The sequence below is a fragment of the Nelusetta ayraudi genome, unplaced genomic scaffold, assembly GCF_046127955.1.
Source record: "Nelusetta ayraudi isolate G7.1 ecotype Tasmania unplaced genomic scaffold, CSIRO-AGI_Nayr_v1 ptg000068l, whole genome shotgun sequence".
In the NCBI taxonomy this organism is placed as follows: domain Eukaryota; kingdom Metazoa; phylum Chordata; class Actinopteri; order Tetraodontiformes; family Monacanthidae; genus Nelusetta; species Nelusetta ayraudi.
This window is the reverse complement of record NW_027466118.1, coordinates 1,858,684-1,882,690: the sequence shown is the minus strand read 5'-3', so window position 1 is coordinate 1,882,690 and position 24,007 is coordinate 1,858,684. Positions and strand designations below refer to the sequence as shown.

General features: G+C 47.0%; 1 protein-coding gene across 1 annotated transcript in view; it reads right to left on the bottom strand.

Moving 5' to 3' along the window:
* The window catches only part of LOC142898560 (teneurin-2-like), a gene marked incomplete at its 3' end in the record, with an annotated part of 54,387 nt that extends 51,761 nt beyond the window's left edge, over positions 1–2,626 (bottom strand). Inside the window, exon 1 of the mRNA XM_076041537.1 lies at positions 2,534–2,626. The remainder of the gene's footprint in view (positions 1–2,533) is intronic.
* Between the last annotated feature and the right edge of the window lie 21,381 nt (positions 2,627–24,007).

Here is a 24,007-nt window from a genome sequence, read left to right as displayed (position 1 = left end):
TGTGTGTGTGTGTGTGTGTGTGTGTGTGTGTGTGTGTGTGTGTGTGTGTGTGTGCGTGCGCGCTCGACATCCTGGTGCAGTTGCCATCTCGACACAGAGGAAAAAAAGGGACAAGGAAGGAAAGAAAGACCCCGGAATAAAAGAGGGGAGAGGGAGAGAGAGAGAGAGAGAGAGAGAGAGAGAGAGCGAGTGAGCTCCGGTTGGCATGACTACAGTGCCAAGTCAAAGTCGGGCGGACAAAAAAACAAAAAAACCCCTACTGGGTCCAATTAGGAATCTTTGGTCAAACGTGCACGCTTCTCGCTGATCTGATCTGACCCGTGCACGGGTTCCACCACCTACAGCGGACAAGACGGGCGGGGAAGGCGAGCGCAACCGCCGTCTAAAAATAAACCTCCCTTTTATTTATTACTTTTTCTTCTCTTCGGAAAAATCCCCAAACGTCCCCCGCCGATCCCCCCACCTGCGCACCCCAGCATCCCCCCCCCCCCTCCAACCACTTTGCAGACCCACAATGCACCTCGGCAGAAGACCCACTGGCGCTCTGCGGAGCGACCCCTACGACAAACTCTCGCCCGCTCGTTTCTCTCGGTCTCCTTCCTCTGATAATCACAAAAAACCTGCATGCTGCCACCGACGTCAGCTCACAAACTGAAACCGAGTTTTTCCAGCAGTTTGAAGCCGAAGTTGCTACTACGAGACCCCTCTTCTCTCTCTTCCCTCCTTTTTTACGCCGAGACACAAATAAAAAAAAAAATAAAAAAAAATAAAAACTCCCCTGATGAAGCCGGATCCAAATAAGCGGCGTGTTGCGGCGAAAAACGAGTCGATAAAAGTGGGCGGAATTCCAGCAGGGGAACAATTATGTGTTTCGTTTTTTTTTGCGGTGGGATGATGTGAAACCTCAGTGATAATTCACTCTTTTGTTAGTTTTCTTTTTTACGTGTGCGTGTCTTTATCTGTGAGAACCTGTCTCGCCTATTATTTTCTGAAAAACGTCCTCAGCCTCTCTCTCTCTCTCTCTCTCTCTCTCTCACTCACACACACACACACACACACACACAAACACACACACGCATGCTCACTCACGGTGCACTGCACAAGCGGGCGAAACCGTTTCCTTGAACTCCACCTTCCACACGGCCGACCTCCACCTCCAACCCCTGCAGGCGAGGCCGGAGGGGGTGAGAGAGGGAGAGGAGGAGCGAGCGAAGAGCACACACACACACACACACGGGGGGGGGGGGGGGGGGCGCGCTATTTTTAGACTTGCGCCCCCTAGGTGTGCGTACTGCACACGTGTACCTGTGATTAACCCACACGCGCAAAACAGACCCGGCCCGCCCGCCCGCCCGCCTGGGTGGCCGCCACACTCGGGCGCACGCACGCCCGGCGGGCCGTGCACGAGCCGTGCACGCTGGGGGGAAAAAAAAGACGGGCAGCAGGACTCTGGACTTCAGGTCTCTCTCTCTCTGTCGCAATAAACCTCAATTAGCGGTGAGAGTGATGTCATCAAGGGCATTCAAATGACGGCTTTTGACCTCTTCACCCCGAGACAAACCACCGATGCCCCCCCCCCCCCCCCCCCCACCCCAAGACACAAGAGGTCCTGTCTAAGTTTCAAAACCCTGCGTGAAATATTCATCAGCGCCGAAAAAAGGGCAAAAAAAAAAACTTTCAATGCTCATGAAACAAGACCCCGCCGCCTTTGTTGCCGCTCTCTATCTCCCCCAAACCCCCCCCACCCTCCCTGCCCCTCTCGTCTGGTCCCACTTCTGTGGTTCTCATGAATAATGAAGGCCCGATAGAATCCAGTGGCTCAGATTGTCCCTGCAGTCGGATACAGCTCTCCTGTATTGATCAAATGAGAGCGCCTAAATAATTAAGCGGCAGCCTTTGTCATGCAAATGAGCGGCCGCGGCGGCCGCCAGTGTGTGCGCGTGGGCGCGCGTGTGCGCGTGCGTGCGTCTGCTCTGTGCCAGCGGGGTTCAAAACGTGGGAGAGGCCGACGCAGGTTCACGCCGCCGTCCTCTCACCACCGCCGTTTGCCTCCTTCCTGTTCCCCGCCGCCTCCCTCCTCCGACTGGCTCCGCCCACAACCACAGCCAATGGTAAACAGGAGCAGCGGGGGAAGTGAGGGAGGGAGGGGGGGAATGGAGGGAGGGGCGCCTCGTTTACGCCAGCGATCCTCCACAGCTTAGCGAACTTTCCACGAATAAACGGACGTGTGAAAGGAGATGAGATAAGTTTCGCTCTCGCTGCCTCTCATTCTCTCATTCATCCCCCGGCAACATGCAGCCACTTTGGAGAGGAGGGAGAAGAGAAAAAAAACAAACTGCCACACATCTCTGCACCTTTCTTCCAAGGACGGGTTCTTACAGCGGCAGTGAGAAACAGCTCATTTTCATTCAAACTCCTCTCCCCGTTATGCTTATTATTCGTATTTTCCGCGTGCAATTTAGTTAAGTGTGATGCAAAAAAAAAAAAGAAGAAGAAAAAAAAAAAGAAAGTCTCTTTGTGCGTCGGCGGCTACCTTTGGCTTTCCAGCGAGAAGTTTGGGATCCTCCGGAACGCATCAACGCAGGCCGCTGGTGGCGGCTTCCGCTGCTGTCCGTTCTTTATTTTTTCTCCGAGCTGCGACATGAAAACACAAAAGCAGCAGGTTAGACTTGAAAACACACACACACACAAACACACACACACGCACACACGACGCGGAAGCGTGCAGTGATTTACTGTCGTGTTGAGAGAGCAGCTCCGGTGGAGGTGCAATGAAGGATAAAAGATAAAAAATAAGAAATATTCTTATTTTTGAGGCAAAGGTTCTCAGGTTTAGTCAGTTTTTCCTCTGGATTTTGAACAAATGCAACAGAGAAAGGCGACGAGTGGTTATCGTTATAAGCAGGAGCTCAGGAAAACACTTGGTCAGTTAAAACAAGGTCGTTTTTACTATTAACCTCGTCATCACCTCTCGCACCCAACCAAAATCGACAGGTATCGCTCTTTTTTTCCTATTTCCATTGCAACTGATGTGCTCCTCTGATCCATGTATTCCCCTCCTCAGGCTAATTAAAGATCACGCCATTTAGCGCCTGTTTCATCCTGGACTTAAATGAGTTAAAAACTCCCGTAAAAGGTATAGTTAGCCATCTGTTTACAGCATGCTGATAAAATAATTACCAGAACTCTGTTTGCTGCGCACACTTTCTGAGAAGTGGAAGCAAGCGGGGAAAAAAAAAAGGCACAAAGAAATCTCCTCCGTATGGGGAGTTGGCTGACAGGCTAATTACTGGTGCAAAAAATATTAAAGGGAATGTTGTAAAATATGAGACCTTTAACTTCAACACTGTTCCCAGACGCCCTCGCTGTTTGTTTACAGCTCCCCTTTAGACCACAGAACAGGAGGAGAAGCATGAGGCATCTTCGTGAGAGGACTGACATTTTCTCCCCTCGCCTCCTCCTCGTCACTTGGCCAGAGAGCCGACTCTCCCCTCGCTGTGAGGGATTCGGCTGTAAATTACATTAAACTGAAGCGGGAGAGGTGACATTTCGCCAGGCTTTTGTCAATAGGCGTCGTCACCCCCGAGCGCCTAGTGTGCAACGGCGGCGGAGCCCTGATTTGATTATGACTCTGGATCGACGTCCCTCCGCCGTCACGTGTGCCCGGCCGCCGCGCAAAAATGCCAGAAGTGGCAAAGTGGGACGAGATCAGAGGGAGGCGAGTCGGCGATTCAATTTTCCACTGTAAAAACACTGTGGCATTTTTTTTTTTTTTTTAATATGGGAAATATGATTATACAAGGCTCAGGGGCTGGCAGCTAATACAAATAATTTGAATCGTTGATCAGATAAATTAAAATGAAAACAACAACCATTGGATATTAACTTTTGGCTTCCTTTAAATTTGAACACCTGTTTCACTGAGACGGACGCAAAACAAAGACAACGGCGCTCTGGAAGGAATGAATAGGTCTTTGTTAAGTCATATTGATCTTCTGCCGGGTAACATACAGGCCCCGACAGTTCTTCCGACGTCTGCGTTGGGCGTTGAAGTCTTCAATCAGCCTATTCACTGAATCACTGAATCAGCTCGCCTCTCTGCCGCTCTGTTTGCAGCTCACGCGTGCCCACGGGGGGAGCCGGAGCATTCATTCCGCGCAGGCTTCTTCTTAACATGCTCACTTCATGGCTGTGGTTGCACAAACTCTCACACTCACGCACACACACTGTGAACAGAGGCCTTGCCGGCGGGAAGGCAGGCAAACTTTCCTCCCCCACGCCCCCGCCCACCCTGCTGCCATGACATCTCCCCGGGACAGGAGAAGTAAATGAACAAGAGTGATTTGTGTGGAAGCGTGGAAGTGAACACAACAATTGCGCTTTCGCCGTAAAGCTCTGCCCCGTCAGCTCTGAAGGCTCCGGCAGCGCGGGGCCCATACAAATGGAGCGCCTCGGGGCCCTGCTTCCTTGAATACGCCGCCGCCACGGGCAGCAGATGACAGAACGAGGTGGTGGAGGAGGAGGAGGAGGAGGAGGAGGAGGAGGAGGAGGGCGACACGGAGCAAGATTGGCCCCGAGGAGCGAGGCGGGAGGGACCCTGGCTCGAGGCCGAGGCTGAGGAACAACCTTCGGACGGCCAAGTTTGTTTGTCGTGAGTGATAAAGTGTGGAAATGAAAAAAAAAATGGAGATACAGAGAGAGAGAGAAATGGAAGGGGGAAGACATGCAGAGAGCTAAAGATTGGCAAGGTGGCACGGGTCCTTCCTGCGAGGGGGTCGCACTTGATGGATTTTGTGCAGTCAAGGGATTGCAAAGAGGAGAACAGCAGTGCGGGTCTGTTTAATGACTACATGATGTAACGGCGACGTAGGCCGGACAGGAGGGCGGCGACGGAGCGCTGAAGGGGGGAAAAAAAAGAAACAGAGTGCAAGGAATAAAAGGTAAAAGCAATCCAAACGGAATGATTGATGGGGCAAAACGGAGGCATTTACATAAAAAAGGAGGAAGAAAAGTAGGACAAGGCAGAGGCAAAGAAGAGGGCGGGGTTGAGGGGCACCGGGAGACTTTGCTATGACAACCTTTACAGAACCCAGCGTGCTCCCAAATGCACAGCAGAAAATGTCACCGGCAGTAAGCAAGAGAACAAGCCCACACACACACACACACACACACACACACACACCACACAGGCAGACGCAATCATCCGCCGAGTGCAAAAAGACACACACCGCAGTGTTACAAGTGAACAGCGTGAAGACGTTTCATCTGCGATGTGTCACAGATTGCACGCTACTGTACGGAACGCTCAATGTTCAGAGCACAAAGGCCCGCTAAGTGCATTTCCACACACAAAAAAAAAAAATGCAGCGCAATTAACGGCTAGCGCGCACGACTCCTGCGAAAATTGAGCGGGGGAAAAGAGGAAAAAAAAAAGTCGCTCACTTGACCGAACAAAACCACTGCCGGCAAAACTGCGTTTAACGGGGTTATCGATCAAGCTAACCAAGTCAAACGGGAACGAGGATTAACTCCGTGAGGGAAATTTTCTTCGCAGTGGCGTTGGAGCCGATTTTCAAAAGTGTCTTAAATAAGCTTCAAAAAGATGGAGAGCACAAAAAATACAATCAACATGTGAGAAAGTAACAAGACAACAGGTAGTTAGCTTGTCTGCGGCTAATGCGTCACTTTTTTTTGCCGCGCGCGCCGTTGGTGGGCAACAGAAGAAGAAGAAGAAGTGAGGGTGGGGATTGCTCAATTTGAAGCAGCACTACCTGCGTTAACATTAGCATAGCCTACAATGAGCGCGGCGCGGCGGGAGAATACGGCATTTAATTAGTTCTAATGGAAGTATCTGATCTGGGACACAGCTTTGGTTTATTTAATTTGGTCTTTTCCACTCAGCCTCTTCTATCATCCTCCCTTTCCTCCTCTCTTGCCGAGTAATTGCCGACATCCAGCCGCATTTAACACTAATAATGTGTCATTTCTTACAGCGATTTCCATCAAAAGTCACTGTTCTCCTAAAGCGGCCAATTAAACGGGCATCACACGATTAATTTTTTGGGCTTCAACCAGGGATCGAGTGAGGAATGTTGTCGCGAGCGCACGCGGGCGGCCACTTTTTTTTCTTTTTTTCCCGTCTCGTGACGACGGAAGCCGAGGAAGTGGCCCCCACCTGCTCGAGCACCTTCTAATGATTATTGATGAAGTGGCTCAGTTAAAGAGAAAAACAATTAAGACCCTGCCAGCGGTGGAGTCCGCGCTGCTAATGAGCGGGAGCGTGCCCCGGGCCTGCGCTCCAGCCCGGCCTGCTGACTAAAAAAAAAAGAAGCTAATGGAGGCGACGCTTGTTTGTAACGGCACCTGAATCCTGGAGGGCTGCAGGTAGGACGGCGCGGGACTGGGGAGGCTTACGAGGACTAAAGCGGCAGCAGATGGGAGAGGGTTCTTTTTTTTTTTTGTGGCGGTGCACGACGAGGCCTTGGGCCGGCTGAAGTGAGGAGAGGGGGTGGGGGGGGGTCTTCGCATCTGCTGTTTACACACATGGCAGCCTGGCGCTCCTCCGCTCCTGCAGCGCTTCTAGAAGAACCCCCACCACCACCACCATCCACCCCACTCTCGGCCTCCTCCTCCTCCTCCTCCTCCTCCTCCTCCCCCTCCTCCCGTCTCCCGTCACTCCTCGACTCCTTCCCCTCTCATTCCGCCACCAGCGGATTCCGAGGCGGCCGACCGCCGGCTTTTATAATTTATAGCACAGCCGCCGGTTGGCTGACCTTTAGCACCTCCAGCTGTTTCCTTCCTTCTCCCTCTGGCTCCGCTACCCCTCTGATCCTCTCTCTCTCTCCCTCCTACTCCCTCAGCCATCTATCTATATCCACTCGCCCGCCCGGCGACTCGCGTTGCGCCCGTTTGTTTAAGAGAGAGAGAGAGAGGGAGAGAGAGCGAGAGAGAGAGAGAGAGAGAGAGAGAGAGAGAGAGAGAGAGAGAGAGGGAGAGAGAGCGAGAGAGAGAGAGAGAGAGAGAGACTCTTAGTAATAGATGGAGACGGAGCACCGAGAACAAACAAGCCCGTCCTCCAAACGCGCCGCGTCTGAGAGACATTAGCTCTTCCTCGGAGGGTCGCTCGCGCGCGCGCGTGCACGCACGCACGCACGCACACTTCAAGCCTGGAATCGCCATCCACCCGCACCCGCACCCGCACGCCGTGTCACGACGGCGAAATCCTCGGCTGGATTTGCGCAGCGTCATTCAGTCTTTCTTACTGTCCCTGTGGCTCATCATTCCCCCCCTCATTCCGACCCGCCTCCCCCCCCCCCCCCCCCCCAGATCTCATCTCGGGGAGGATTTGCGACGGGGGGGCAGGGGGCGGCGGCACCTCATCCCCGCCACGCGGCGCAAAGTCTCAATTGGACTGAGCGCAGCCTTATTCTAAACCAGACATCCATTTAAAGCAAGGTATTACTGTAATACACGCGGCGGACGACTCTATCTCTCTCCATCTCGCTCCGTCTCTCCCACTCCAGGCCACGCGGCGGGGGGGGGAAGAGTGATGTTATTAATATAGATTCCTTCCATAGCGCACGCCATTTCATTTCTATGTATATCAGATTAAAATGCTGAGCGGCAAAAAAAAAAGAAGAAAAAAAGCCTTATATACATTTTTTTTTTTCAAATTGAAAAGGCACTTTGGGAGAGGATCTGTGCCGGCGCCGGGACCCTGATTAGGTCGTCGGCTCGTTAAGGATCAAGGCTGAACGCTGTCGTTGTGAGACGCTGCTGGCTGCTGGTATTGTCGGAGGACGGCTCCCTTCCTGGCTCAGGGGGGACTGGAGCTTCTCAAGCATTTCGGCTCCTCAGCACCGCTTTCCCCAGAGGCCCTCTTCCTCCTCCTCCTCCTTCTTTTCCTCCCCTTCCTCTTCCTCCCTCCTCCTCCTTCCGCCTTCTTCTCTACCTACCTACTTTCTTCCTCCCCTTTCCCCTCTTCCTCCTTCTCCCCCTTCCTCCTCTCCCCTCCTCCTTCTCTTCCTCCCTCCTCCTCTTCCTCCTTGTCCTCCCCCACCTCCTCTTCTCATTCTCCTCCTCCCTCCTCTTCTCCCCTTCCCTCCTGTTCCTCCCACCTCCTTCTTCTCTTCCTCCCTCTTCTTCCTCCTTCTCCTTGGCCTCCTCCCCCTCCTCCTTCTTCTCTTCCTCCCTCTTCTTCCTCCTTCTCCTTGCCTTCCTCCCCCTCCTCTTCATCCCTCCTACCCATCTTCCCCCCTCCACCTTCCCCACTTTCCTCCCCCTCCTCCTTCTCTTCCTCCCTCCTCCCCTCCTCCTCCTCCTCCTCTTCCTCCTCGCCGTAGACTCCTCAAGCCTATTACCAGCGTGGCACTGCTCGGCTCATCGCTGATTCTGCCAACCTGGGTGAACTGTGTCTCCTGCATTCTGCCTCCCTGCGTTCCTTCTTGCACAGTCACTCTACCTTTATCTCTGCTTTGGCTGCTTCGTTTAGCCCACTACGAGACGCCTTCACGCTCCGTCAGCCTGCAGCATCCTTTTTTTCTCTCCCCTTCCCTCTCCTCCCCCCACCCCCCTCCCTCCTTCTGCATTGTAAAATTGTGTGTCTGTCTGTGTGTATCTGTGTTTGTCAGCTGCACAGCTGAGAGGCAGTTTCAGGCTGATTAAAGAAATGATTTATAGGAGCACGATGTCGGAGGAATTCCCCGATCGCTCCTCAAATCTTCTCAAATGAGCTCTTCTCCACTCAACCACACAGTCGACCGCAAAAGAGATTCGCCCCCCAGACACATGCATATGCATACGTGCGCACATATAGGCGGAGGCGCGCGTACGGAACGCATACAGATGTGCGTCCGCAGTTCTCCTCACACACGTAACAGCACGTATAGCTCCGGCGTGCCAGCGAGTCTCCCCTCTGAATGGTGAAGTGTCTCGTCCTGCGTCAACAACTTCATCTGAGGCCAATGTGTCAAGGCGTCGCATTTATGAGCCCTACAAAACTGACAGCTGATAGTGGAAAACGCTAAAAAAAAAAAAAAAAAAAAAAAAGTGTTAACAAATTTTCGCTTTTTCCCCAAAGGCAAAAATAAGAGATGTTGGATGTGGATGAAACCGCGCAGTGGTATGCATCAACAGCTGAATCCATCAAAATATTTTGAATTTGTGTTTGTTTACAGGTCAGATCAAAAAACGTGGAGTAATAATAAATCAAATCCTCCTCACTTTTTTTTTTCGCTTCTTGGGGTTTGGGACCGAGTAGGCAACCCCCGAAGGCACCGCACACAGTATACGCATGTGAAATAAGCTCCTGTGCTGCCTTTACAAGGTAAGGAGCAAAGCACAAAACAAGCAGGAAGCACAGGATAGTCGACAGCACGACACAAGGTCAGCGTTTCCCTCCAAAACTGTGCTGGTCCTGGTTGACAGAAGGTCAGTTGGACGTGGACCAGATTTGGTTACTAAGATGCTAACTTGCTAATATGACTACCTTTGTGTGCCATGTTAGCTACCTTGGGCAAACTGATAGCCACTTGCTACTGTGAATGTGGATTGCGAACATATGTTGTAGACCTTCGCTAATCCCATCTCCTGCAATGCAATGACTTACGCCAACTGCTAATTGCTCATCTTCTTGAAGCTTTCACCAGCTCGTTAACACAGGTCAGCCATGCCAGTGCGTACGTGGGTAATGTCTGGCTGCACTGGAGGCGGACTGGCTCACACTTGCTTTGGTTTCCCAACCAGCCTCCATCAATCAGGATTGAGCCTTGAGACGACTGAGGCACTAAGTTTAATTGGCAAATCTGCAGAAAGTCTCTGGCAAGTCATACTTTGGTGTTTTGGGGGAGAGAAATGTGCCAGTCACGCTGCTCTTCGTCATCACCTTCAATTTGAATAATGTGCAAAATCCTGATACCCAAGACTCGTTTTAGCCTTTGGTAATGTGCAGCTGTCTGTCTCCGGTGTTACGCTGCAGATCAATGATCAACGTAGTTCAATACGTTTTGTATTGTATACATATTGTTCTACGTTGGTATCCAGCACACTGGTCTCTAACGTCCAACACACATGGTCATCAAATAAATAAAAGAAAAATCCAGCAATCTTGGTACAATTTTCCACTGTGAAATAACAATGTACTGTATGACTAGTAGTATTGTTTGTCCAGCACAAATCCTTTCATTCTGATGAGCAGAATAGCACCTCATTTGAGCATGGAATAATAAACACAGATAAATATTCACCCTTTCTGTTCTATATTCTATTCTACGTTCAGCTGCTAAACAGGTTGTTTTGCAACGTGACAATCCTTCATTTATGTCCGATATCCTCCTCCTGCTACTGCATTAATTAGTGATTTCCTTTATTTCCCAGGAAGTCTCTGCGCGCCTGCTTCTTCCTTTATTTATTTATTTATTTATTTATTTATTTATTCACTCAAGTGGATTATGTGCGAAGCCAGAGAATGCAAGGCCAACAGCAGTATTGATGACCTTAACCTAAAACGAGGCACGGAGCCAATTTTCAGTCGAGTAAATAAATCTTGACAGCCGCATCATCTCATCATGGCGCGGCCGCAATGCAATATTGGACCATTCATTACATTCCATAGCCTAACTCTGCAGATATAGAAATCCAAAATGAAATTGTTCTTTGATTCCGAGGATGTGATATGGATACTGTAGATGTTCTCCCTAATTAAATCTCAAGTTTAATTACAGTTCTACACATATATCTATGTCAGACCGCATTGTTTGAATGTATTATCTAATAGGGAAAGAATAACGGGCGCCAGCGGGAAAATAAATGAGTCCCGGCGTGCTTTAGCACATTTGTAGGTTTTGATGCACAAACTGTCATTTTTCTTTTTTGTCCAGGCCTACTCTGTGAATTCACAAGGGATCTGAATCTATATTTCATTGTGAGGACGCCTGCATTCATTTCAAATACAAGGAACTTAAAGCACTCGAATGCTGGAATGTCGCTGGACCAAGGCAAAAAAAGGAAGAAGGAAAAAGAGACAGTAAAAAACGACCGTGGCGACAGTGAAAGTAATCTCCATTCCGTTTCCTCCTCGCTGGTTGCCAAATATGTGTTCCATCATTCTATTATCCGTTGAGCAGAGGGACCATTTTTTCATGTTCGGGGCCTAATTTCCCACTAAAATGCAATCAATAGCGACTGTCTTGTTATATAAGCACTAGAAGCAAATTATGTATTTGATGGAAATTATAGGCACGCAGAGCGAGTTCCTTCGACGTCCCCCGCCACTTCAGCTTATTTCCAGTTCCGCTGGGAGAGGAGTTAAATTTTTTTGACACATTGGGACTGTTTATTCTTCTTTAACGTATTCTTTCTCTTTTCAGGCTGTTTCTCAAAGACTAAAGACCAAGAGCGAAAACGCTTTGAATTTAGATGAAGCATGTGCTGCAGCACAACCTCAGTGCAGCTGAATGTTAATAAGAAAACTCCTGCGAATTTGCTTTTGTTTTTCTTTCTTTTTTCCACCCATTTTCATTTTATTGATACATAACCCCCAGGATTGGAGTTTTGGCTGATTACAAAGTGTTATCCTCTCTCTCTCTCTCTCTCTCTCTCTCTCTCTCTCTCGCTCAAGGTTACGCTTTCTCTCATCTCCCCAGATTTCTCCACTCCTTCCTCAAATGATGTGTTTCACGCTATACGGCTGCGCTCGGGCTATGTGACTTATTAGCTGGATCCTCCGGCGGGAGTGTGGGCTAAATGGAACGGTGTCAAGAGGCTGACTGCTCTGCTGCTGCATGCGTGTGGGAGGATGACTGGGAGTTAAGTAACAATGGCCAAGTGCAATTTTCTGTGTGCGCATGTCCGCCCGTGCGTGTCTGTATATGCGCCTGTCAGATACGTGCATTTTCAAAGGCAGCGTCTCCTGCAACCAGGGGACGTCTTTAAGCAAGTACAGGTCTGGCTAAGGCAACGCAAGTCCTGATATACTTTTTTATTAGTAATAGTGAGTGTTTTGCATTCAGTGTTTGTATTAAGATTCAATTTATTTTTGTGATGATATGTTTTGTTTATGTTGATAACCTCATTTCTTTCCTTAATTTATCATAGGAAAATAATGGGTTCATTTCGATAACTTCACAAAAAAAAACGCAACCCTTCAATTAAAATCAGCACCAATTTTATGGAGCGCACGCAGACACAAATTTATTAACGTCATTGTCCAGCCTGCCCCCGACCCCACCAAACAAATGTGCTTCCCTGCCTTACAAGTCGGACAGTGCCTGGTCCCTGTCACATCTGAAGGCCTGCGCGACCTCGTTGCTGCTCCTGTTAGGATTTTACCTTCAAGTCACAAAAAAGGAGAAAGTTCCATTGATGCTCACCATAGCCTCTCTGTTTCTCTTGTTACTCTTTGACTGAGACACACACACACACACACACACACACACACACACACACACACACACACACACAGAGCTGCAGAAGCAGGCTGCCTTTGTCCTTTTACTGTGGAGTGGAGCTGATGTTAGTGAAGTTGGCAGCCATAGATGACTGGGAGCCACCGAGGCCTTGGTCAGCTGACATTATCCTGCCCCTCAAACTGAACCCAGCCCTGCAGCACTGTCTGCCTGTGTGTTAGTGTGTGTGTGTGTGTGTGTGTCTTCTGTATTATTTGTCCTTGTCCAAAAGCAACCCATGGACTGAGTGGCAATACATTGCTAGGTGAAGAAGGAAGGGGAGAAAAAAAAGAAGGGGGAGAGACGGGGGTGGGGTGGTGGTGGTGTGTGTGTGTGTGGGGTGGGGTGGGGGGGTGTGGGGGTAGGTGGAGTGAGGGGAGGTGGTAATCTGAGTGGATCTAAGTGTTGATCCTCTTTGGGTTTCATCGTGTGTGTGTGTGTGTGTGTGTGTGTGTGTGTGTGTGTGTGTGTGTGTGTGTGTGTGTGTGTGTGTGTGTGGTCACATCAAGCTTGAGCTCTTGGATAAAATGGGCATCAACCAAAAAAAAAAGAAAAAAAGAAAGGCAGAGGCTATAGAATATTTGCAATGTTGCCACAGAAACCAAAAACAGATTGTGAAGGATCAGCAGCTTGGAAAAAATATGGGGCCGTAATAAGAATTACTGTCAGTATCAGTCTGTGTGGACGTGTGTGTGTGTGTGTGTTGACGCGCCGCGGGATTAAAAGGCGCGCACCGGCTCGCCGAGATTCGACGGAGGAATAATGGAGCAAAGACCATTAAAAAATGTTTTGCAGCAGCAGCTGCGGTGCCATAGGTCTGGATAGGCGGCAGGAAATTCGGGGGATGAGCTCTCGGTGTTCAAACTGTAGTCCACAGATGAGGCTAAAACCGGCAAACAGTCCAGATGGGTCAGGAGCTGCGAGCCAAAGCCCTCCTTAACCTGCTGGATCAGGGAATCAGTTGTACATCGCAGCGACCGCAGTGCACACACACACACACACACACACACACACACACACACACACACACGCACATGCACACCTCCCGCCTCTACCAGCACTCACATTCAGGCCGGATTTAAGGTTCCTTCCATGTAAAATACAATACAGGTAATAAAAGATGCCTTCCCAGTTTGTTATTTTTTAACAGCTGCAAAACTGCATTGTAGAATATTATTCCATAAAAAAAAAAAGAGATCAATTTGTTTTCTTGGGAATAAGCAATAATGCCTGGCATTTAATATTCATTTTTACGGACTTGTTTATTTTCATGTAGACTGGAGCGTTAGAGACGCCATTATGGAGCTGCGTGAATTGCTCCGCTGAGGTTTGGGCCCCGGCCTATAACAAGCGCTGCCGCTCTAAAACATTTACGCAACGTCGGCACCCCGACATCGCAGCTTTTTGGTGTCCGTTATGGCGAATTGCGTTTGGCCTTTGGAAATTCCCCAAAAATAAATATGTAAAGAGAGAGAGGGAGATTCTGCACATCAGGTAGCAGCTTCGGCGGCGTCAAGACAAGACAAAGAGCAACGACAGAGAGAAGTGTGTGCACGCACTTTGTTAGCAATTACTTTTTCCTCTGCGTAATCGTAAGGGGTGGAAACTGCGGGGCAGAGCGAATAAATAAGAACACAAGTTGGGTTTAGGGCACATTGTTATCGCAGCTGTGCCAGTGCTGTGACTGTGAAATAAGGTTTCACTGCTTCAAAATAAATAAATAAATGGGGGGAAGAAAAAAAAACCCGCCTCACCCACTAGGTTGGCGTTCCTAAAGCTCGGCTCACCCTGTGTGTGATATCCTCTCGCCGGTGGTGAGAGCCGGGTCCTGAAATTCCATCCTACACTTCATTTCAGCCCTCACCGTATACTTAGTGTTGTGTCTTTGCTCGGCTCAGGATAACACCAACACAGCACTCGCCTCTAAATAACTGAACCTGAGGCCTGAGTGTAGTGATGCTACTCCAAACAATCCCTGCATGTGACTCCCATTTTTTTTTTTTATGGTATTTTTCTTAAGAGAGAAAAGAACAGGAAACTAAAGCAACAGCGAGTACTGGAGGAGAGAGGAAAAACAAATTCCCAGTCTGATCTTTTTTTTTTTTTTAAGGGGTTGAGGAAACAAAATAACCAATCCATTATGCGAGTATCACCCCCGCTGCGTTACCCTGATTCCCTCCGGCTATTAGCAGCTAAGGACACAAATAGATCACACAAGATATTAAAAAGCAGCAGGAATCTAACAGGCTAAAAGCCCAGTCGTAATACTCGCGGCAGAGACAAAACATGTCTTGCATGTACTCCAATGATATTTCTTTTAGCTGTTTTCTTGTGTTTGATTTTTTGCGCCTACGTATTACAGCAAGTCCAGTTGAAATTTCCACTTTTTTTTAGACGGAGGATGCAAGACAAAGACGAGCCACAACAGGCCACACAAACAAATCAAAGTCTTCAAATACCCTACCGACAGGAATATTGACTGTAGGCATATTTCCTTTTTTTTTTTATGTTATATGTATGATTATTTCGACCTGTCTCGCTTCACGTACGCAAGGCTAAATAAAACAGCACGTTTATTATTTCCTCAAGGTTGCCGAGGAGTCAGGGAGTGAGGCAGCCGATTGTATAATGAAAACTCTGGAGACAAAGCGTAACGTCCGGAACAATCGAAGTGTTCAGGCGCTTTATAGTTTTTTTTCTGTTGTGGATCCCCAGGGCCTCATCTTCAAAGTTCCACTCTCAGATGTGTGGTCGAGAGGAAATCATACATTTTGTCAGAGCCAATCAAGGAGCCAAGCGGTGACGGGAGATGGACGGTAATAGTTTTTGACATCAACTAACTGCTACACGAGACGAATCATGTCAGCGTGCGGGTTCCTTCCGCACAATAAATTACAACATATTACATATTACAACAATAACATACAGTCAAATCTATTCCCGAGGAACTGTCCAAGGTATTCATTCCAATCAGGAAGGCAGAAATGTATTTGTAGATCAAATAGTGGTGATGATTTCTGTTGTGGTCGGTGAAATTAAATGGAAATCGAGGTTTGGAATGGATTGCTCAAAGTTCTAACTGTGTATATCGCAAATGAAAGAAACATCTGTGTCCTTGCACCCATCCAATACGTCAAAATGATTCCAAACCACCTCTTTCCTCCCAACCTCCCTCCTCCCCTACGATCCCCAACTGCTTGAAACTCACTTTGTTTTGCTCCTGTTTGCATTATTAAATCCATGTTGAGGCAAATGAAATACCGACAGACATAATAAACATGGAGCCAGTTTAACTGATTATGTTGGGGCTCCTTCATAAGCTAAATCCTTGAAAATCCATGAAAGTAAATCCATAAAAATAGCACAGAATGAGCATGTTTGCTCGAGGACATACTCAAGAGTCGTTAGTGGCAGAGGCCTAATTCTGATGCCGAAAATGCTCTCAAGCCTCCACACAAACACCAACATTGCCATAAATCCCATGAAATTTAGAATGGTTGTACTTTTAGGGACATTTTCAGTGAGAAGTCCATTGAGCAGGTGTCACTTGGCAGCTTCAGACCAGCAGAACTCTGCTGGAGATAATTTATCTCATTTTGCTAACCACACATAAAATACATAAAATAATCAACCATACTCTATGTGAAAAGCAATCATGTTGAAACACGCAAAGCTCGAATTTCTGCGTTTACTCTGACTCCAGCTCCACTGGCAGAACAATGTTGCCCTTTACCATTGCAGAGGGTTTTAAAGCTCCATGATTTATCGCCGCTCATCCTTTGCAGGGTCACAAAGGGGTTGGATCCCATCATTGTTGACATTGGTAGGAGGTGGGCTACACCCCAGACACTCCAGCGCCTCATTACAATGCTGAAGTACGCAGACATGTGACCAACCACGCAAAACAGAAGGCTATGTTCCCGGAATGTGTTTTTGTTACCTAATCAACTGACAAGCTTAGACTAGCTTTGTCTTTGGCACGTTACAAAGCGAAGGTAAGTGAAGGCGTTCTCTGTGGCAGGCTAAATATTTAACGCTACAACTACCACCGCACGGTCCAACATCCCTGAGCACATGACACATTTATTGAGGAACACGTTTTAGGTGGTGACTGACAAACAGCTCTGTCACACGGTGTGTTGATAGCAACTTGGCGATCAGCGTCAACAGAGTGAAGGCATAACCTTGACCTGCTACCGAGACTCAAGTCCTCGTTAGTTACAAGTGGGGATGTCGATGTGTTTTGGAGATTATTGTTGTGACATTACAATATTACAAGCTTTTCTCCAATGTTTTTCCCTATTCAGAGATGCTATCTGCAGCAATAATTTTCCTGATGTGATGCTGACTAATATATATAATTATCATGAATTAAAGGACAAACAAAGTTGCATGCGAGGCAAATTGGGAGCTCTAAATTGGCCAGAGATGTGCGTGCAAAGGTATGTGGCTCTCAAATAAATGCGCGACTTGTCTGGGGTGTACCCTGCCTTTGCCCGAAGACATCTGGGATAATCTCCAGTAAACCCCTGCAACCCTTAGTGCAGGAGGAGCGGCTATATAAAAATGAATGAAAAAAGCGCAAGTATAACACCGAAAGAAATCTGATCAGCTAGTCATACCTGAGCGCAACAAGCGGGATTAAAAGACTGCAGGTAAAACTTTATTGTAGTTCCTCTACCCGCTGTCATATACCTAAGAAGGAACAACTCAGACTCCTCCAAACCAACATAGGTCCTTATCATATGTCCCTGCCCAATTACCAGCATATCCTTAAATCAGCGGGAAGTGGGAGCAGTGTAGAGAAGACAGTGGAGGGTTCTGGGAGATGTCTGCTGTCAAGAACACCCTGGCAGGATCTAGACAGTGATATGACATGTCCTTATTACCCACATCACCTCAAACTTCGGGGAGCACAGTGACACCCGGTCACAATTAAAGGCTTGAGGACTCGAGCACAGCAGGTGCTCCAACTGGAAGTTTCACTGCGGAACTCCAAGACGTCCACATTGGCCGTGCATAGCATGGGGGCCACAATAGAGAGCGCATTTCATCATGATGTTACTACCACTCACCATGTCTGTAAATGGCAAGAATGAATGATGTAAACAAGCCATTCTTTCCGTTCGCTTTTTGCAAGTGTGCCTCCATGAGCATATAATGTGTGTGTGTGTGTGTGTGTGTGTGTGTGTGTGAGTGATGAGATTAGAATCATCCTGGACATTCATCTATTATGTAGCCAGTGAGGAGATTGAGTGGGGCTGGGCAATATGATGGCACTTACACAAAGGATTACTTTCCTCTTGCGCTTCTTAGGCATTTCTTTACATTCTAAAAAAGGCACAAAACCATCTGGAAAACTGAGCTGGAGTTAAAGAGTTGTGTGCAAGGAGGTCGCACTCCCCGAGCGCAAGTGAATATGAGGGTATGACGACGTTCAGTGTCACTTCCCCATCGTGCTGTTTTGTTAACGAGGCAGTCTAGTCAACCGAATGATTATGCGATCTATTCAATCAGAAGGTCAGCTCATGCTACGCACGGCATGTTGGTCCAGTAATATCTGTGTCATTATTGTCGGCCTACAAGTGGCTTTGTGGCGCAGATGATTAAATGTATGGCTAAATGCTATTGTGGACTTAATAAATGCAACCATTAGTGAATGAAGAGGTGGCAGCTGCTGGCTATTCAATTACAATAAAGACAGATGTACGAGATGGGACTTTGCTCAACTCAACGGTGCAGCACTGCACACACTTTTGTTAGAAAGGCATCCAGTAGTCGGAGTCGCAGTTGAGCCAGTTGAGTTAGAATGAGGCAACTATTTGAAGGTAAAGATGTTGAATTAGACAGTCAATACTCATTCATCATCATCATTATCATCAGCTAATGTGGTGTTGGACCAGTTTGAAAGTTGGCAGCATGCACTTCTTTGAACAAGACCCCTCCAGGTCCTGCTGAAGGATCCCAAGGTTTTGCCAAGCAACATTTGGTGAAATTAATGTGAGAAGACACATTCCTGACATTATGCTCATTTGTCATACGTGTAAGATATCAACAAATTAATGCTATCCAATGTAGGATACAAAATTCAAGAAATGTATGTGGTATTTGCACTTGACTGAAACATTCTTGTATTTGAGAGCAATGCTAACACGTTTATCAGTCTTTCCACCTTAAGGCCTTGTCATGTGTTCTGTGGATTTTTTTTTTTCAATCGTACGAAAATACCTTAATGCCTTGAGGTGCCAGGACATATTAATAGCAATATATTATTACTGCCAAGGCATCTTTATGAAATTAAATTCTGGTCACTCCAACTTTGCTTAAGCTTCAGGTTATTTTACTGAAGAAGTTTTGAGTGGAGAGTAGAAATCATGGCTCGGTCAGTCAGGCGAGTTGGGTCCTGCAGCAAAGCAGCCCCCCTTCAAACTTTGCAACACGACCACTGCGGCTGAGTCTTGGAGCAGTGCTTTTATTGGAGAATGCTGCATTAATTTTATGTGGACTGCACACTTTCTAATTGCTTCCAATTGGTTTTTTTTTTCACCAGTCCACATAATTCTATATGGAAAGTCTTTGTCGATTATCAAGATGCTTCTGGCAAAGAAGAGATGACAATTGTATGGATTTTTTTGATTTTTTTTGGCAATATGTCAGGCTTTGTAACTTTGCCAAAGAACAGTGTTTTAATAAGGAAGCATTAGCAGTAACGTGAACTAAGACAAGTATGGAACCATTCTTCCCATGACAGGCAAGGATATGGTTGGTAGAGGAACAGGATCGATCAACCTATATACATATTTGCTTTTGTTTTGACGCAGTTAAAATGGAAATCGTGGATTTGTACGTACAGCCAGTGGGTGAAATGTATTTTTTAAAACCACAGTCAATATATTATTTTTCTAAAGGCTATCTGCTTTGACTTTTGGACTTCGCAATGCTTTGGAGGCACTGGAATTGTTTATATCGCCACAACTGCATTCTAATTCCACAAATAGAATAAGGACTCAAGACTTATCTGAAATATTTTGATTCCTGCAAGATCACAAATTCATGTGAAGGTGCACAATTGTATAATAAATTCAAAGTTGGTATGAATAAACATCAGGAAACTTTTTTTTTTTAACAGTATTCAACAAGGTTGGATTAAACACTAAACTTTCCAAAGGGCTTGAAATGTGAACTCCTCAAGTTCTCTTTCCTCATAATTAACTAGTTACTTGTTCCTCTTTGTTCATTTATAAAAATATAAAAAATGTGAGAGGAAATATAAAACAAGTCCCCAGGGGCAGCAGATCATCTTGGTTGAAACAAATGTCACAGGCATTCCCAATGTTGCAACCTGAGGTTCCTTTACCTTTCTGTTACTCTTTGCAACAACTCCGAGGGGGTTTTGACCAGATTGTCTGGATGGCTCACTCAAGTATCACCGCCTCAATTTAAAAGTGGCCCTGGTGTTAGCCGCACCGTAACTTCTCCACAACTTGTCAAGGACGATGGCGCTTGGGACACGATAAGGCAAAGTTGCCTTCACAGTCCAAGATTGAATGTCGGCTGTGCAGAACTTGTCAAGAGGGCTGCCACTAAGGTATGACAATTTCCTCAAATGCGTACATCATAAGCTGGATGGGAAAAACAAAACAATGGTAAAATAATATTTTGTTGTTGCCAATTTCACATTATTATTTTTTTTGGACCCCCGTCAAACCGCTTGGAATTACTGTGGCCCCATGCCACTTAGATGTAATAAATTGTCATACAAACAAATCCATCCACCCATTTTCTATCTCTTTTGCACTCGGGGAGGCCTATCCTAGCTCTCTTTAGGTGTTGCACCGTGGACAAATTGCCAGTTTATCGTAGAGACACATAAGAACAAATCTTCCAAATAAATTAGCTTCCATCAATTTTAATATCATAACCTTTTTTTTTTTCCATTTCATTGTGCAGACCAGTGCGCTTTGCAAAGGTGATGGTTACTTTGGCTCTTAAATTGGCTGAATAAAAGGTTTAAGTGGAGAACAGTAACATTTCAAGTCCAACACTTGACACTGCATCCTGAGCATGGAGGCAATGGAGCCTATTTTTTACAACCTCAGGTATGCTCCAGCCACGGGGATCGAAGCCACAATGAGCCAGTCTCAGGCCAGGCACTGTAGTAGGCCACCGCACTGGCCAATCATCACTGCATGCACCAAACATTCATTGAAACTGATCTATGTAAACCTCACATTGATTTCCGTCTTGAGTCACCCATTGGCTGTCATGCTCGCTGATGTCGGTGGAGTTACTCCAAGGGAGGATTACCGACACTCCCGCACAACAAAATACACCAAGTGCAGCAGTGCTTAATATCCCCAACACCTGCTCTCTCCTCTAAATCACCTCCACGTGGGAATCACATGACTCACACTTGCATCGATAACAGCAGGATGCAGTGTGGCAGCTTTGCTCATAGCACTGAATGACTTTATAAAGACTGCACCAGAAGCTGCTCCTGACAAAAAAAAAACTCAAAAAAACAATAATAGTAATGTGGGTTATGAACGGGAATCCAAGACGGTCCACTGTTAGTAAAAACCCTGTCCTCTTCTCGTAAGTGGTTCTTGTGAATGAGGCACTATGTGGTGGCACTCACATATCTATGGCCGCTGTTGCTAAAAAATTCTTTTAAAATCAAGAGAATTTTCTTGCTCACTTTGTCACAGCAGAAACAGACTTTCTTACCTCTGTTTGAATAATGTAAATTGTCTTTGACATTGTAGTTTTGATTAAAAATTGGTAATACTTGTTTTGTGCTACTATTTACTGATGTCATGCAGTAATGGGGGGTGTGAGGAAAACAATGCGAGTGGCTTAGACTCATTGGAAAAAGAGATGCAGGTGAGTGCACACCTTTAAATCCTCACCAAGGTGACAAACCACATTTTCACAGCTCTAGGGTTATTCCAAGCATGAAATCATGGGCACTTGACATTATTTCTCAATGGCTTCTTTATTAAAATGTTATTTTCTTTGGCGGCACAGCGAACAGGCACTCCAGTTGCTCGAGGAGTGCCTTCCCTTTAACTAAACTGCCTTTGTCACTTAAAGGGACGTCAAAAACAACTATTGTTGAAATTTTAAGGATAACAAATGATGGAATAGTGTTACATGTATAATAAGGTTTGTTTTGCGTTATTAGTTGGGTTTTTTACAAAGTGACCGTTTTTAGTAAATTTTTTTGTTGCCAATTTGACATTGAGCTCATCGTGCAACAACACTGCAATTAGGATGTTAAACAATTAATCAATTTTCACAAAAAAAGATGTTTTATATCTGAAAACAGTTTGGTTTCCTCATCCATTCAGACAGATCTGTAAGATGTTCATGCTAGCTGCCATTATCATCCATCCCCGTTCGTTATGGAAAGCATCAGTAAAATGCACACAGCTGATGAGGGTCCCGTGACCTGAATCTTGCTACAAATTAATCCAGCAAAAACGGTTTCCACAGAACTCCTTGCACATTACAGGAAGTTCCTTCAAATTTTGCTGTTTCCAAAAAATGGATGGATGGAAACACATTCATTGAAAGTACCATCATCACAAATTCCTTCCCTTTAAAAAAACAGCAATCATAAGAGGAGAGAAGAGACGGTCACTGTGTCCACAGGCACGTGCTGGGTACTACGGGGACTCAGGAGAACTAATAGAGTGAGAGCAAACTGTTTAAAGATGCAGACGAGCCCTAATGACAAAAGCGTGACGATCTAAGCCGGAGTTGATGCTAACTGTTCTCCATTACAATAAATTTGTGTTCAGCCACCCTCTGTGCTTCAACGAGAATAACTGTGGAACAATTTGTTGAAGTGTGCTCAAGTAATAGACCCTGAGATGGAGCCTGCGGTATTTACACTTATCCTCTCCATGCGCAGGCCTTCCCTCCCGACTGCCAAAAATCTAGTCTTACCTGCGCACGGCGGCTAAATATGCGCAACGCCGAGGAACACACTGCCGTGCGGCGCTGATCCAGCCCGTCCCTGGCTTTCCCTGTGCTTATTAAGACACTGAGGCTTTTAGCACCTAGCAGCACTAATCCTATGGCCTTATGCTTGCTGCCGCCGCCGCCGCAGCCAAATGGCCTTTTTACTGAGGCTCTCTTATTTCTTTTTGCTCCATCTTCTTCCCTTCCTGTTTCTTTCCCCCTGGTACGTGCAAGAGCATCTGTGACGATTTGTGATGAATGGAACGAGGGGGCCCGGGGGGGGAGGGGAGAGGAGGGCGATGAATGTGAAACATAACACCACTGGGAGGGGGTGGGGGGGGGGTCAGCAAAGGGAGGGGGGGAATGAGAGAATGAGCAAGGGAGGCAAAGACGGGAAGAAAGGATGGATGTAGGTGGAGGAGAGGAGAGGAGAGAGGATGTGTGAGCCTGTGTGTGTGTGTGTGTGTGTGTGTGTGTGTGTGTGTGTGTGTGTGTGTGGTGCGGGGCTGCCGCGCATGAATTGCATACAAAAGCACCTACATGCACTCTGCCCCTGCATTTATGTCCCGGCTGTCAGGCGTGCAGAGTCGGCGCGCGCGTGCGAGCGGCCGCCGCTGTTGCCTGTGTGCGCACGAGCACGGCGGCGTGCGCGTGCGAGCAAGGCCGAGATAGGTTAAACTTGTACTCGTGAAGTGTTCCCAGAAGAGATTAATCATCCTGTGCTGGAATGCTGCATCGCGGTCATAAATCATCACCTGACCTCTCTCTCTCTCTCTCTCTCTCCCCGTCTCTCTGTCTCTCGCTCTCATTCTCACCAGCTTCTGGGGCCAGTGGAGTCAGGTAAGAGGAGTGTCATTGCTCCTCTGCGGTAAACAAACAACCCAACAGGCCTGACAGAGGCAGGAAACGGCACTAATTACCGAGCACCGCAGTTCAATCCAACGGTCAGCCGCCGGTCTGGGGAGCCGCTTTAGTGGCATAACAAAGAAAAAAATATATGAAAAAGTTTAAATGAAACAAGCTTTTCACTTCTGCAAGTAAGGATTGAAGTGCAAAATTCTGAACAATCCCGTGCCTTTGGCGAGACGTTGCATTGCTATGTAGTCCCCAAAGTTGGAATCTTGGAAAAGAAACTGTCGCTAATAATCTAACACATACTTCCAAAATGCAATTTATGTTATTAAACTTATTCAACATACAGGAAAAGTGATTCATCCTCTTGGCGATTGTTCTGGCTGACAAATAGCATCTTCAAAGATCCAGCATCAAAAGGATTTCTAGATTTTGTCTGTGTGTTAGGGTTAATGACATTAGCAGCACAGACAGACCGACGGCCTGGCTTGCTCGCTAAATAATCAGCATTAACAATCTGCTGCTGGAGGCCCCATATCAGTTGGCTTTCTGGCCCAGGCTGCGTCACCAAGCGCGCTGTTAAGAGTGAGTTTGGCATGTGACACTTGAAAGACAACATCCACTGAAGTGTGCATGAAATCAGAATTTTTTACGCCAGAACGATCCGGCTCAGCTTACATGTGAATTATCCCTTTTGTCCTCGTTTCATTATTCATTAATGAAAAAGGATATAAGACACTCTTGTG